At 37.4% G+C, this 14,884-nt stretch overlaps 1 protein-coding gene and 1 long non-coding RNA gene across 2 annotated transcripts in view; one reads left to right on the top strand and one right to left on the bottom strand.

Annotated features, from left to right (window-relative positions):
* LOC127529461 (craniofacial development protein 2-like) overlaps positions 1-14,884 on the top strand; it is a 782,501-nt gene that overhangs the window by 510,210 nt on the left and 257,407 nt on the right. The window lies entirely within an intron of this gene.
* LOC114659069 (uncharacterized) lies at positions 3,846-13,525 on the bottom strand. Its single transcript, XR_003717503.2, has 2 exons — positions 12,929-13,525; positions 3,846-11,739 (listed from the first exon to the last, which is right to left on the bottom strand). It is a non-coding gene; the product is annotated as an uncharacterized LOC114659069 (long non-coding RNA).

The following is a 14,884-nucleotide window of genomic DNA, read 5'->3' as shown; positions in this document are numbered from 1 at the left end:
CTCAACAGGGTTGACACTCTCTCCACAGACAGACACACTGCTGATGGCTGTACTCAAGAGGCCATTAAAGGCCTGGATCTTGTTTTTTTTCCAGGGCACTTGTAAGCCCAGACTCTCAGACTCCTCATTCATTCTCTCGAGAACCCAAATCAAAGACTCCATTGACACCACAAAGATTACAGCATTGTCAGCCAAGTCAAGATCAGAGAATCTTTCTTCACCAACAGACGTCCCACAGCTGCTGGACCCAATGCCCTTGCCCAACACTCAGTCCAAGCAAGCATTGAACAGAGTAGGAGCAAGAACACACCTCTGAATATAATAATATGAATTAATATAACAATCCCTTTTAAGTTGTATAGTACCAAGTCTAGTTTATGCAGAATGTTTCCCTCCATAGGCTTCAAGTTTGATGACTTGAGAGAGATGTTGCCCTTCCTAGACTTTGCATTGGTGCAGGATGTGTGACTCAAACAATCCTTAAAGCTTTGGAAATCTGGCAGGACTCAAGCTGGCTACAATGTGTGTCACATAGCCTAGTTGCGATGTTTGACAGTGGAAGTGCGCAGTGCCACAATATTTACTCTGTGCTCATCAACAGGTACTGGGTTGAATGCAGCTTTCATGTGTGTCTATTGGTTGTGATCTTGCAGATTCAAAAGGGTGGAACAACTGTGTTTTTCCTAGAGTGACAGATTGGCATAAGTGCCAGTCCTGCATGCATATATTCTCAAAAGAGCATAGGCAATTAATTGTCATGGGAGAACAGAGCCTATACCAGCAGACCTAACACAAGGTGGGAAACAACTGTGCACAAGATACCAGGTCATTTTATAGCACACAAACTCACGTAAACTGGGAAAATTTACAGTCAGCCGCAACCTAACCTACACATCTTTAAAGTATGGAAAGAAACTCAAACAGACATGGAGATAACATGTAAACACCACTCATTCAATGAATGGTCATGGGATTTGGACCTAGAATGGCAGGTCCAAGAGTAAGCTATGCTATCCTATGCAACACCATAGTAGTAACACTTTATTGTCATCACAGAAAATATAACTTATCTGCTCCAAAATGTAATTTCAGACATAATCAAAAATGTTTGTTGGTAAAGTATAATGCTTAAAATTGGGCCTCAAAGTTTGCTTTTGTTTTGTTCCAAACTGCAGTAGATGAAGGTCATCAAGTCAGCCATTATGCTGTATATTACAGCTGTTCTTATTTTTATTGCAGCATTTCCTTCTAAATACCAATATTGTATACTGTTCAGCTGGGTTGCTGAGGTGTCAAGCAATCTTGCTGAAAGACACACCAGCAAAACAGCTGAATAAATAGTAAAGGTACATTTAGAAAGGACTTGGAATGCAGATATCTCATATAAGCCCTGAAGACAAGGAAAGCAGTGGCAGACATTGGGTTTGTAATATCTGAAGCATTTAAATCATTCCATTCTAAACAAAGGCTTCAATAATGACACTTCAGACAAGTTAATACATGCTAGATCTTCATTTCAGGACCTTTAATGAAGGTGAATCTCCACTTCTTTAAAACACACATTACGTTATGGCAGCAGGTTTGCTATCTGCTGATTACAAACTTTTGGAGACCAGACCTGCTGAGAATTATTGTTGACATATCAGTACTTCTTGGTGCTTTACAATGCATTTAGTTTTAGTTATCATATGGTTGTGCTGAGACAGATATATTTGCATAAAGGGGATTCAGATGACACAGCTGATGGAGCAATGGCCCTTGTAGACAAACTTGTGGAAAAGCCCTGCTACTATAATCTGTTCAAATAGCAAATGACAGAAGTAGTGCTCCTCCAACATGAAACGAACAGTAGAGCTGATTATCTTTGTGCTATCATTGCTCCTATAGGCATAGCGGATCCATGTGGCAAGGAGCTGAACTCCGGTTCCTGCTGAACTGAGCCAGTTCTATACATTTACTGTTATCAGCTCAGTAGGCACAGGAGGTTAAGCCCAGTGATTCACTCGACCACAATAACATGCACTAGTAATGAAATGATCCAACTGAAATGATGACAGTCTTCCTCTTTGTGAATGATAGCAAAGATGATGATCTAGATGTTTCCAACATTCAACGCCTTCATTTTGGATGATGATGATGATTGAAAATGCCAACTAAAGACAGTGATTTGTCTAAACAACCTAAAATGGGGTGATAATCCCACCCTATCTAAGTACATGGCCTTCAAAACAACCTTGCAAACTTCCAGCACTGAAATTCATAGCACATAAATGCAGCCACTGAATGAATGATTAGGCTATATTTTGAAACAGAATAATTAAGCATCAATTTCTATTTCACACATTTGATTTTACATCATGCATTGCTCAACACACTAAATGCTGATACTGGTATGGATCACCACATAGCATTATTGCCTTTAGTGTGACTTAGGGTACCTCCAGCGTGGGGTTTGCATATCTGGCATTGACTTGTGTGGCTTTCCTATTATTGGCCCAAAATATACAGTAACTGTTAGTGTTTTTATTCATTTGCTCTGGGACTATTTGAGCCCCGTAACCTGAAAGAGTCAACTATGCCTAGATATGGGCTTTCACATGACTCCCACTAAGATAATGACTGGAACAAATAAAGGATAAAAGTAATTTCTTAAATGCTTACTCCTATCCTGCTGTGTGGGCACGTTTAGATGCAAAGAGAATCAAGAATGCAGTTCCAGCTAGGTTTGTTTTTTTTAAAAAATGGAGTACTCTAATATTTCTAAAGCTTAAAAAACTATTAATTGTTTCCTTAAAGTCTGGTTTCAATGAGCAAACACACTTGGCCTTGCTCCAGATTTGTGAACCAGATTACATAATTGGCTTGTAGACCAATAAGTCCTGTAGTGACCTGGAATGTAGTAACACTGTTCAATAACCACAAACACAAAATATTTTGTCCCCACTTAATAGAAACCAACTAAACCCCGACAGCAGCTGTGTAGCAATGTTCTGATAATGGGGTGGGGGGTCTCATAAACAGAAGAGGATAGCAGTATATTTTTATATTACATCATTCAAATTAATTTTCTAATACAGAATTCTGAATAGAGAACATAGTATTTATTCAAAGCAATTGTTCTTAAAGTATTTAATAATGAAGCAGAATTTTTCTTCCCATCAAAACCAAAGGGAGAATTTTCCAGAGTTATAATAAGGCTTTGGGATGGCACTTTTCTTGGAGTTATCAACTTTTCGAGGTCATCTTTTTCAATTAAATGAATTTCTCTGTATCTAGTACAGTCAAACATATTTGATCAATACAATTACAGATAACTTCTGGTACAGATAACACTTTTAAAAACCCATGGGAAGCAATTATTGTCTAGCAGAAATAATAGGTCCTCAAAACCAGTAGTTAAGAATTGCCTAAAATGTACACTTACGGCTCTTGAACAGTAATTTGTCTGACTTGTGAGTCCCACTGGTGCTTTAACATGTGTTAGTTTGAATTGTGGTGCAATTAGATGCTAGTCTGCGTGGAAAATTTTGCTTCCAGTCATTGATGCCTGAGCAGCTGCAAGGGAAAGCAGTGGGAAAAGGGCAATTCAAAAGCATTTATTCAAGGATAGTTTACCTAAAATAGAAGTACAGTAGAAAATGATATCCGGCACCATATTTCTTTCACTTTCCCATTCTTGCACTGGTCAGGGTCATTGCTCTAATAAGTAAGGGGAGAAAAATACAGATTCTGAAAAGAGGTCAATAAAAGACAAGTTTAAACACACCGTACAACTGTAATTATAAGTGATAAACATATTTGAATGAAAAAATTACATCAATAAAGACAATCTTAACCATTTCAAAATTTTAGAAAATTCCAAATTAAATATTCTGAAAGGAAAGGAAAAAGAATGCTAAAAGAATGTTAACACTATTTTCATTATCACCGACATCAACATGATGCTTTATTTCTATTCAAGTCCTGTCAGCCGTGCCTAGTGTGATGTCTGCTATTGCTGTGATGATTCTCTCTCATTCATACCTCAAGTCACAGATTTGTTCAGCATAGACAACATTTTTCATTAACTCCTCAAATGAAGAAATTGAGAGGTTTTTGTGAAGTAGAAGTGGGAAATTACCTCTTTGTTAAGTGTCAGAGCTAGCTGTATTGATTGGTATGTTGAATGATAAGTACAGATAAGCAATTTTGACATCTGTTAAAGTATATTTTAGATTTGTTTTCTACCGAGATGACATTTCAAAAACATTATGTGTCTATGTGTGATGCCCCATGTGTCTGTAACCATGAGCTTCTTCCATTTCCCAGGAAATTGATAGTCATAACTGATAGTGATAAACAATGGCGAATGAGGACACAAACAGCAAGTGCATAGTGCATTTATTTTAAGACAAACAATGTCCATCATGCAGTGGTTAAATAACAACTTCAATAAATTATTCATAAAAGAAACACTGCAATGCAGGAAGTTAAAAATCCAATAAATAAATAAATCCAAAAAATACTCAAAATCAATGATAAAAGCAGTCGGAATCGGTTTCCTTCAGTCAGACTCTGTCCAATCACACCCTGCTCATTCAATAAGCATACTCAGCAGAGCTTTGACACTAACGAATGCAGCTCCCCATCCCTGCAACCTCTGTTGGCACCCTCTGGGGTGCTGTGAGCCTGTCTCCTTGTCCTGTCAGTCTGCTATATAAGAGTAAGACAATCCAGAAGTCTGCATTAATTCTCAGGCCCACATCTGAAGAGGCCAGTACTGTTTCCTAATAAGCCACTTAATCAACAATTTCATGGACCACGATGGTCCCTTTAACTTTCTTAATCTTCTAGTAAGCTTTATATTAAAAGGGGATTGTGTCCTCTTTGTATACACAAATAGACACACATAAACATACTATATATACTTAGTGTTGATGAAGGTGGGTACAGAAAGGTCCTGAGCACTTGCCACTTGAGTTACATGAACGGCACCCTTTGGTTTCCATATGCGCATTCAATATCATTAGACTTTGAAGACCCCCTCCTTTGGTGTTCAGCGTAAGAACCCCCTGAGTTACCAAAATGGCGGCACTTGGTGTTCAGTTGGGGGGATGGATTATGGCAGTCCATGCCACTGGAGTTACATAAACACTTCCCGTTGATGTCCAGAGTGCACACTTCTTAACTTTCAGGAACTACACCCTTGCTGGCCACCTATGATGTCTAATGAATTTACCGGCACTGTCTAAGAGTTACTGGGGCACTGACAGAGAAATGGAACGATGAAACCCAAGACAAAAATAACAGAATTTAACTCAAAATACTGTACCAACCAAAAGTCCTTCCATAAAGTCTTCTCAAAAGCACCATTTATTTTTCACTTTCCTATAGTAAGAAAGCAAAATAAAGTAAGAGATCCAAAGCAAGAATGCCTAGGGAGTCATATCACCATCTTAAATATGTGGTACATGATGACACAGTAAACCACATGATTTCTGTATGACATGAGCAGCAACAGGCATAGCAAAGTATAAACAACATGGCCACTGCCATCAAAATTCCTCCCAAAATGGCAGAGATGGTATTAAAAATAAACAAAATGGCGTCAGCAGAATTGTGAGAAAATTAAAACAAGAAAAACAAACTCAAAACATTCTAACATGAATCATACCAAATCTCAGGCATTACAGCCCAGGGCATGTTTCTTTGATTATGCCTACAGCGAGTAACGTAAAAGGTTCATTAGGAGAATCATGAATTACTTTACTTGCTCAACAGCTCAGAAGTTGTCGACTTCAGGGAAAATGACGAAGCTCTGGCTGACTCCTCCCATCATTCCAGTCTGTTCCACATTCCTCTGGAACACTGGTATTGAAGGACATCAATCACAAACCTACCTTACCTGTCTAAACTCTGCATGGAAAGAAGGCTCCAATTACTTTGATGTGGCAGTCATCCCTGGTGCTATCACATTCTCCACCTCCTACAGTGTCAATGCTATTAAACAGGTTTTTCCCTTTGGGACTGGACTCCAGCCTTTTTAGATTTCTCTGTTTCATTCTTTTTATGATATCCATAGATAGATAAATACACATGTAATTAGATTATGGAGTACTATTCAGAAATGAATCAATTTGTACATGAATACATTTCTTATCTACTCTTTTACATGACAGCTTCATTGGATCTGGTGTCATTTAAGATGCAAACCAAAATTTGGAACTTTGATGATGAGTCATAAGGGATTTATGTACTGTACTCTACAAATTGTCACCTTCCTGTGAATGAGATGTAAAAACACAGTCCTGACTCTCTGTGGTCATAAAAGATCCCTAGGCATCAGCTGAAAAAGAGTACGGTGTTTTCCAATGTCCTAGCTAAAGTGCACACTATGGCCTGGTCATTCTGGCTCCCCTAATCATCCCCTGTCTCTTATTGGCTCTCTCTCTCTCACCACTTCATCACCCAATAGCAAATGCGTTTTGAGTCTGTTAGCACAAAAATGGTTGCTGTTCCATCATCCAGGCGGGTGCTACACATTGGTAGTGTTTGAAGGGATTGCCCACTGTCTATGTAAACAGCATTAAGTAGGATAGAAAAGCGGCATATAAGTGCAATTAATTATGTAAATATAGTAAATCCAGCACCACATATGTCAGTTGTGGTCTTTAGAGGTGCCTGTGAGGCAAAAATAAGTAAATAAATAAATAAAAGGTGCCTCCATTAGATTTGGTACCTCTGTTTCAATCAGGCTCTACATAAGTTCTATGTGCTAGATTACTACTGTGTGCATTATTCATGTTACATCTGACATCATGTTTCAATGTATGTATTCATGTAGAGCAAGCTCTGTATGAGCACACAAAGGTAATGACTAGCACAAAAACATTAATTTGTATTAAATCGTCTTAGCTGCGGTCAGTAGACAGCATAAACACACTGCAACAGTAAATTCTGGAAGACACTATTTTTTTCATTATTCCTCTTCCACTACTCCAGGTCCATGTACACCAACCCTTGGGTAATTATTTAGGATATTCTCTGCAGTATATGACTCTACAGTAGAATAAGCACAATTTATGTATTTAAGTGTCTTGAAGAGAACAGCAGATAATTTGAATGCAATTATTAGATGTGATACACGTATACAGTCGTAGATGAATGGATTGAGATGCATACATGTATCTATATAATGGAAATTAGTCCAGTGCTTGAAAAAATAGATAAAAAGATTAGAGGTGTGAGACTAAAATGAAAAAATACAGGTAACGTATATAGACAGGCAAGGAGAGAAGAAAGTTAAGGAGATGAAAGGAGTGAAAGACAAGAGAGGCTACAAAAAAAGAGCCATTAGAACAGATAAAGAGAGAAATCAAAGATCGCCTTGGTGATTTAGCCCTGGTGCAATGTGTGATAGAAAAATTTGTAAGATTTTTGATCTAAATGACTTAAACATGCTCCTAAAATGATCTGCGAGTAGTCTGCTTCTTTCAACATTGTGTATAGTTGGAAACTTGTTTTTTGAATGTTTCTGTTGGTTTATTTAGTGCTGATAAGTTTTAGTCTTGGCTTGTTAAGCTTAGCATGACCATTTAATTTCACCTTTGCTTAAACATTATCATTATTAGAAAAATGTTATGTTACATAGCCATTTTATTTTTGTTAATAATTTATGAACACTTGTGTATATGAAAATGATCAACATCATTGAAATCAATTGTCCATGTACAACAATAAAGGGAGAGCATATGGATGCAGAATAGCAGGATTTATATTATTACAATGACAAAACAATAAATCATCCCAGACTGAACAATTTTGAAATCAAAATAGTCTAGGCCAGGGACTCAACTCCAGTCCTGGTGGTCCACAGTGGCTACAAGTTTTCATTCCAACCAGTTTCATAATTACACGCCAGGCCTAGCATATAATACAACTATGTATTTCATTATAGGGCACGTTCATTCTTTCAATCTTCTGAGACAAATGTTTATTACATTGTAGATTTTTTATTTTCTTAGAACATTATTCATGTGTTTTGTGGTCTGGAACAGATTTGCACCTCTTGGTTTTTCCTTCCTCATTCATATTTATTTCAAAACATTATATTAACAAAGATTAAGATCATTACAGAGTAATGAGGATTGTGGAAGAGAGGTGAAGAAGAGAATGCTGGCAGGGTGGAATGGGTGGAGAAGAGTGTCAGGAGTAATTTGTGTCAGACAGGTTTCAGCAAGAGTGAAAGGGAAGGTCTACAGGACGGTAGTGAGACCAGCTATGTCATATGGGTTTGGAGACGGTGGCACTGACCAGAAAGCAGGAGACAGAGCTGGAGATGGCAGAGTAAGAGATGCTAAGATTTGCATTGGGTGTGACGAGGGTGGATAGGATTAGAAATGAGTACATTAGAAGGTCAGCTCAAGTTGGACGGTTGGGAGATAAAGTCAGAGAGGCGAGATTGTGTTGGTTTGGACATGTGCAGAGAAGAGATGCTGGGTCTATTGGGAGAAGCATGCTAAAGATAGAGCTGCCAGGGAAGAGGAAAAGAGGAAGGCCTAAGAGAAGATTTATGGATGTGGTGAGAGAGGACATGCAGGTGATGGGTGTAACAGAACAAGATGCAGAGGACAGAAAGATATGGAAGAAGATGATCCGCTGTGGCAACCCCTAATGGGAGCAGCCAAAAGAAGAAGAAGAATATTAACACAGATACTTCATGATGTACATACACAGGCTTAAATGGAAGCACATTAGCTGGAGTGCTGGTGGTTAATTTGTCATTTGCACCTCGTTATTAACTGATGACTAGTTATGAAAACAGGCAGCAATTTAAACCTTAATGCAGCTGCTTAAAACTAAAATAGATAATTAAGGGTTCTGATTCGTAACAAACAAGTTAACTAAAACGGAACCCAACAAAGCATATTCCTTTAGTAGTAAATAAATGGGTTCTAATAAAAAATTTAGTTAAAATGAAAATCTGCAGCCACTACAAATATCCAGGTCTGGAGTTGTGTACCCCTGTCTAGGGCATAGTGCCTATGCAAACCTTTCAGCTGGCTCAGTGTTTCAACAAGAAGTGCAGTTTTGAATGGGACCTGGCAGACATGCCACTTCTGCAGCATTATCATAAGATATTTCCTCAATACTCAAGATCAGCAAAAACATTCTGTCTCGCATTAACCTGCATTAAATATATTTTCATTATAGATAAAATCTTACTTCTTACCCAGGCTTATTAAAATTAAATTATCCTTGTCAGCACTTAAAATATACTGGCTGTAAGATGATTTCAATTTTTGGACACCTATACCTGTCAGGAAAAAAAGTCATTGTTACAAAACATGTTGTTATAAAGACTGTAAAAAATCATAGTAATACAACCAAACCTGCTGTTGCCCCAAGGGGATATGATTTTTTTTTTTTTTGTTATCGTTTTTGGCTTTTTAATTTACAAAAGAGTAAAGATCTAGAAAAATTTGCTTATTCATAAGTGCTAACCTAGGGCTTTTAGGCTTGACAACACTCCCAATATGGCATGCCGTGACTTTGGGTGTAAAACTTTTGGCTTGAAGCGATGAAGCTGGCTGCCTTCTTAACATACCAACATCAAAATGGCACAAGTTTTATAGATAACAGGCTGGTCCCAAACTCAATAGGCCCCAAATGACACAAGGCACATACCTTAGGCAATTCACATAACTTACTCAAGCTACTATCCTCATTTAGGAAACAACTGGATGCAATTATTGGAACATTAACTAAATGTCTTACTGGAAAACTTAGACGGACTAAATTGAGTCTTGTCATTTGTAAGATTTTTTTCAGTTCCTACTCACTTGAAAATGTAGTTTTGTTTACAAAACTTGGGCATTCACTTCTGTTCAAGAAGAAAGCCACAAACTCATTGAAGCTCTGACTCTATGAACATTTGCAAATGTATTTGGAAAATCTTACTTCTGCAAACCCTTTCAATTGATATTTCTTGCTGGAAGTACATCAGTCAACGTACAGGATGTTGCACACAGGAAATTGCGTTTTGAGACAAGGTGGTTTCTACCCTGAACACCCTGGTTGGCGTAGCTTTGCATTCTCCTGCAGAACTAGAGGTTTGCCATTAGCATGTGTAAGTCTAGCGGAAGTGGTCTCAATCACTACATGCAAAATGCAGAACATTTACTTCGACTAATTTTTTGAACTGTGCAATTATTACCTTCCAATACATATTACTGTATTTAATAAAGACTGGCAAAGTGTAAATTAATTTTGTATATTTAGACAGATGAATGGATGGATGGATGGATGGATGGAAGAAGTATTTATTTTCAGATAAAACTACTTAGGCATGTGTGATGAATTTTATTTCCTATATCTTTGCAATAAATATCCACAATAAAAGATAAGTTTGTTCAGTGCAGTGGTTGGTGCTCCTGCCTCAAATTTCCATGGTCCATGGCGCACATTTCTTCCTAGATAACAGAGACGGCCAACTCTGATCTTGGAGAGCCACAGTGGCTACTGGTTTTCATTCTAACCATTTTCTTAATTAGTGACTGGTTTTTGCTACTAATTAACTTCATTTAAAGATTTGCTATTATTACTCGGACCCTTTAAATCAGGGCTAAGCATCGTTGGTCCTGGAGGGCCGTAGTGGCTTCAGGTTTTTGTTCCAACTCATTTGCTTCATGAGAAATCATTTATTGTGGTGGGCTGGTGCTCTGCTCTGGGTTTTTTTCCTGCCTTGCACCCTGTGTTGGCTGGGATTGGCTCCAGCAGACCCCTGTGGCCCTTTAGATAGGATATAGCGGGTTGGATAATGGATGGATGGATGGAAATCATTCATTGTTGGTGAAGCACTTATTGCTCAAGTGACATTTTTCTGATTCATTTTATCTGTCTCACTTGTTAAGATTTGTAACCCTTAATTACTTATTTTAGTCTTAAATAGTGGTATTCATTGTTTTAACTGCTCCTTATTTAAAATAATATGTAAATGAGAAGGGAACCAGCAGTTCCACATCTAGCTTGTGTCCATTTCCACCCTCCCTATTTGGTTTAATTAAGCACTCAGAAGGAAACTGCAGAGAAAGTGAAGAACTGAAAATTACTCATCTGTTTTAGGCTTCGAATCAATTGGATGATATATGTATCATTAGAAAGGAAAACAAAAATCTATAATTTAAAAATGAACTGATATGGTAGAGTTACGACACTAATAAGCCATAAAATTAAATAAGATCTGTTACTGGTGAGGATTGGCTTTTAATTAAACGACTGGGTTGGAACAAAAACTTGCAGCCACTGCAGCTCTCCAGGATCGGAGTTGGTCACCCCTGTACTATAAATATGGAGCTCTTGTCCATGGATGATTTACTCCTACATCCACAAAACAAGCACAGTGTGTTAGGTGTAATGGTGACTAAAAATTGCCCAGGTTTAAGTAGGTGTGTTCCTTATTAGACTGACACACCATTCAGAACTAAAGCCAGCATTGCACTACATACTGCTCAACATGATCATTAAAGATGCAGCAGTTAGTAATGTGCGCTCACTATTATCTGCGAGACCTGATTTCATTCTGGGCCCACATGCTCTGTGTGTGGAAAATGGTGGCCTTTACGGGTAGGCTGGTTTCCTCCCACACTTTGACATTATCCAAGTTGGCAAACCGTTGACTTAAGTGTGAGGTGAGTGTGTGTCTAAGAGAACCCTAATCCGGGGTGGATCCTGCCTTGTCTTTGGTGACTTCTTGCAGACCTGTAAATAAAAAAGCACATTAAGTAGATAGAAAATGGATTGATGGATTATGTCATATTTTATTACATAATTACCACTCCCTTTATATATGAATTGAACTATACTCAGTAAGAACAACATACTGACATATGTGATGCTGGACACTGCAGTGCACAGTTGTCTATGAATACTGCCCAAAGCAAAACAGTACATCTGTGTTGCATAATGTATTAAAGTTGTTACTATCATTTATTATGAATTAAAGAATAACAAAACACAGTGAAAGCATAATCGTTCGCATCAAATGCCAGTGATAATCTTGTTGTTTGATTTGAATATAATTCTAACTACAGTCTGACATGCATTAAAGCATGAAGCTTTCAAACCTCAGCCGACAGAAGGTTTATATTTCAAAAGAACACAAAGAAGCAGTCAGATCCAAATATAGTTTTCTTGACAATTCATTCTGGTGAATTAGTTGGCTTGCAGGGGTTTTAAGTGCTGCCTTTCTTTAAACGATTCCAAAGGGGCCTTCTCTGGCTTTCATTAGATTCATTTGCATGCTTTTCATTTAGCTGTTTTAAGTTTTAAGGTAAGAGACCATTTGGTGCCTTTATATTGCGGATAAGGCATGCGGTATACAGCATGCATATTACTTGCTGTTCAGATTTTACAGGTGACTGAATTCTTCATATGTACTTAAAAAAGGGACCCTGCCAAAAGTGTTAAAAAGAGATTTCAGGGTACTGAAATTATAGTCCATGCGTCCGGATTGTGGACTGTTAGAAACACTGCAGTGAGAGCAGAGAGTTTTAATGTTGAGACTTGTATATTACATTTCAATGTGGGACTACAATGGAATGTAGTACACAAATCTCTACAGTGATGTATATGGTTAGCTGCTTTAAATGACTCTGTATTGCATTATCTTTTAAACACTAATTTAATATATGTATATGTGAAGTATACATCTCCAGAGACAGAAAAAGAGAGAGAATTTCAAAGGCAGTGAATGTGTGTAAATAAGCCATTGAGCTACAAAGCTGGCAGTTCAGTCTCTGCCTTTAAATCACAGTGTAACCCTGATGAAGTCACTTAACCATCTTCTTCTTCAAACATAAAACAATCATGCTATAGTTCTGTGCTTAACAAAACCTCGCAGAAAAGTATTTGAAGTTGAAGTTTCATTTGCTATGTTGCAGTGACTTACCGTTCACTTTGCACTGCTTTTCGGTTGGCATCTTTTCCTGCAGGAGTGATGCTTACAACCCCAATAAGAATAAGAGGATCTGAAAATGGATGAATGGATATTGATATTATTTATTTTTATTCAAATTTACTGTGCCATTGAATCATTAATCTGCGTTAACACATTTGGATTTATGTCTACTGTCAAGCATGGGCGCTTAGGAGGCATTTTCAAAGCTCGGAGAAGGTAGGCAATACCAGCATGGGCAGAGAGGGGGCATTGCCTTTAACTTCATCTTCCTTTTCACTGGCAGTTCAGAAGTTCATCAACCTCAGGATGACTGACCCAGTTTCTACTAACAAAGCTCTGCCACTGCCTGGTTGGCACTATACAAACCTAGAGACCACCTAAAGTTGCTGTTCAAGGAGAACCTACAGCTGAGGTGGTCAAAACTCTCTCACAGAGGCATCTCTTTATTTAAACAGCATCATGCTGTGTTTTGCACCCATGGACGAGTGCATTTTTCTTTCCTATTTATTCAACCAACATATTAAACACAGCTTCCAGCTGGTACCCCAACCCTTTGTTTTTTCCTGACCACTTTCATTCTCTTGCCTCGATCTAGTAGTTAGTAGTATATTAGTATATTAGTATTAATAATATTAGTATATTAGTATCTAGTAAATTAGTAGTATAAAATAGGTGTCAAAAGTCCGTGCACACTTTCTTTGCAACACCATCCACCAATCAAGGCAGTTCATTTTGAAATCTTTTCATTTACAGCATTGTATGTTGTTTGAAAAACAACTTTTAACTAAACAAGAAAAAAATTCCTTGCTTATACGCGAAGGATTAAAATAAAATTTAACAACAGAGATGAAAAATAGCTGATAAAATGTGTAAAATTGCAGTTCATAATCAGTAACTCAAATCAAAAAGAACATTGTTTAAGGACGGCTTAAGTGGCCTTGACTGATTACAGTCTTTAGTAAAAAGTAAGCAAAGGTAAGCTTAGTGCAGATTGTTTGCGTGACTGGTATAGACTTAGTAATAAGTGTGCTAATATTATAGACTTGTCTGATACTACCCTAGATAGATCTTGCACATTTTTTAAACACCTACCTCTTATCTTAAGCAATTAGAATGTTCAATGGCATCATGGAAAAAAATATATTTTCCAAGTGTGTGATAAAAAGAGCACACAAATCATGCTCAGCTGAGCTTTTCCAACATGTGGGTCTTCTGCATACATCTTGATGTAGCTACCTGAAATGCAGTGTGATACAGAATATTTAAAATCTGTTTTTCTTCCTGTATGACTGGACAGTAATTTCCAGGATGGCATGTGTTACTTTAAAATATAGTTACATTTTTTAAGAAGGTCAGCAGTGACGGTTAAAATTTGGTTAAAAAGATTTTGCATGCGTAACACAGAAATTCCTTTTCAACACAACTCATTTATAATATAAAACAAGAAACCAGCTGCTAAAGTGTGGTTCAAAATATTGCTAAGAATTCTGAGGACATCACTCAATACTGCATCGTCATCACTATATTATATGTACACAGATCATTTTATGTTCAGTTGATAGCCTCTTCTCATACAAATAAATGTACACTTAAGTCAGCATTATTGCTTTCAAAATCAATTTCCTTCTAATATTAGCTACACAAATCTAGCTTACCTCTTTTCTTGATGAAATCAGTATCAAAGGAGCGGAACTTAGCCACTGTGAACATGCAGTTTCCACAATCTGTTCACAGAACTAACTAAGTCCTACACCTCTTGAAACATTGAAAGTAAATAGACTGAAGAATATGTGCTTACTCCTTTTACATATCACTACTACATTAAATACAATCAAAACACGTACTTTAATAATATTTACAGCATATACATTTTAAAGTAGTTGCAGACCTTTGATTCTGTATATTTGCAATCAACTAGGACTGTAGCTTTTAGTCCTTTTAATGCAC

The sequence above is a fragment of the Erpetoichthys calabaricus genome, chromosome 10 (assembly GCF_900747795.2).
Source record: "Erpetoichthys calabaricus chromosome 10, fErpCal1.3, whole genome shotgun sequence".
Classification (NCBI taxonomy): Eukaryota; Metazoa; Chordata; class Cladistia; order Polypteriformes; family Polypteridae; genus Erpetoichthys; species Erpetoichthys calabaricus.
The sequence above is the reverse complement of the archived record's forward strand: the minus strand, read 5'-3'. Positions and strand labels throughout refer to the sequence as shown.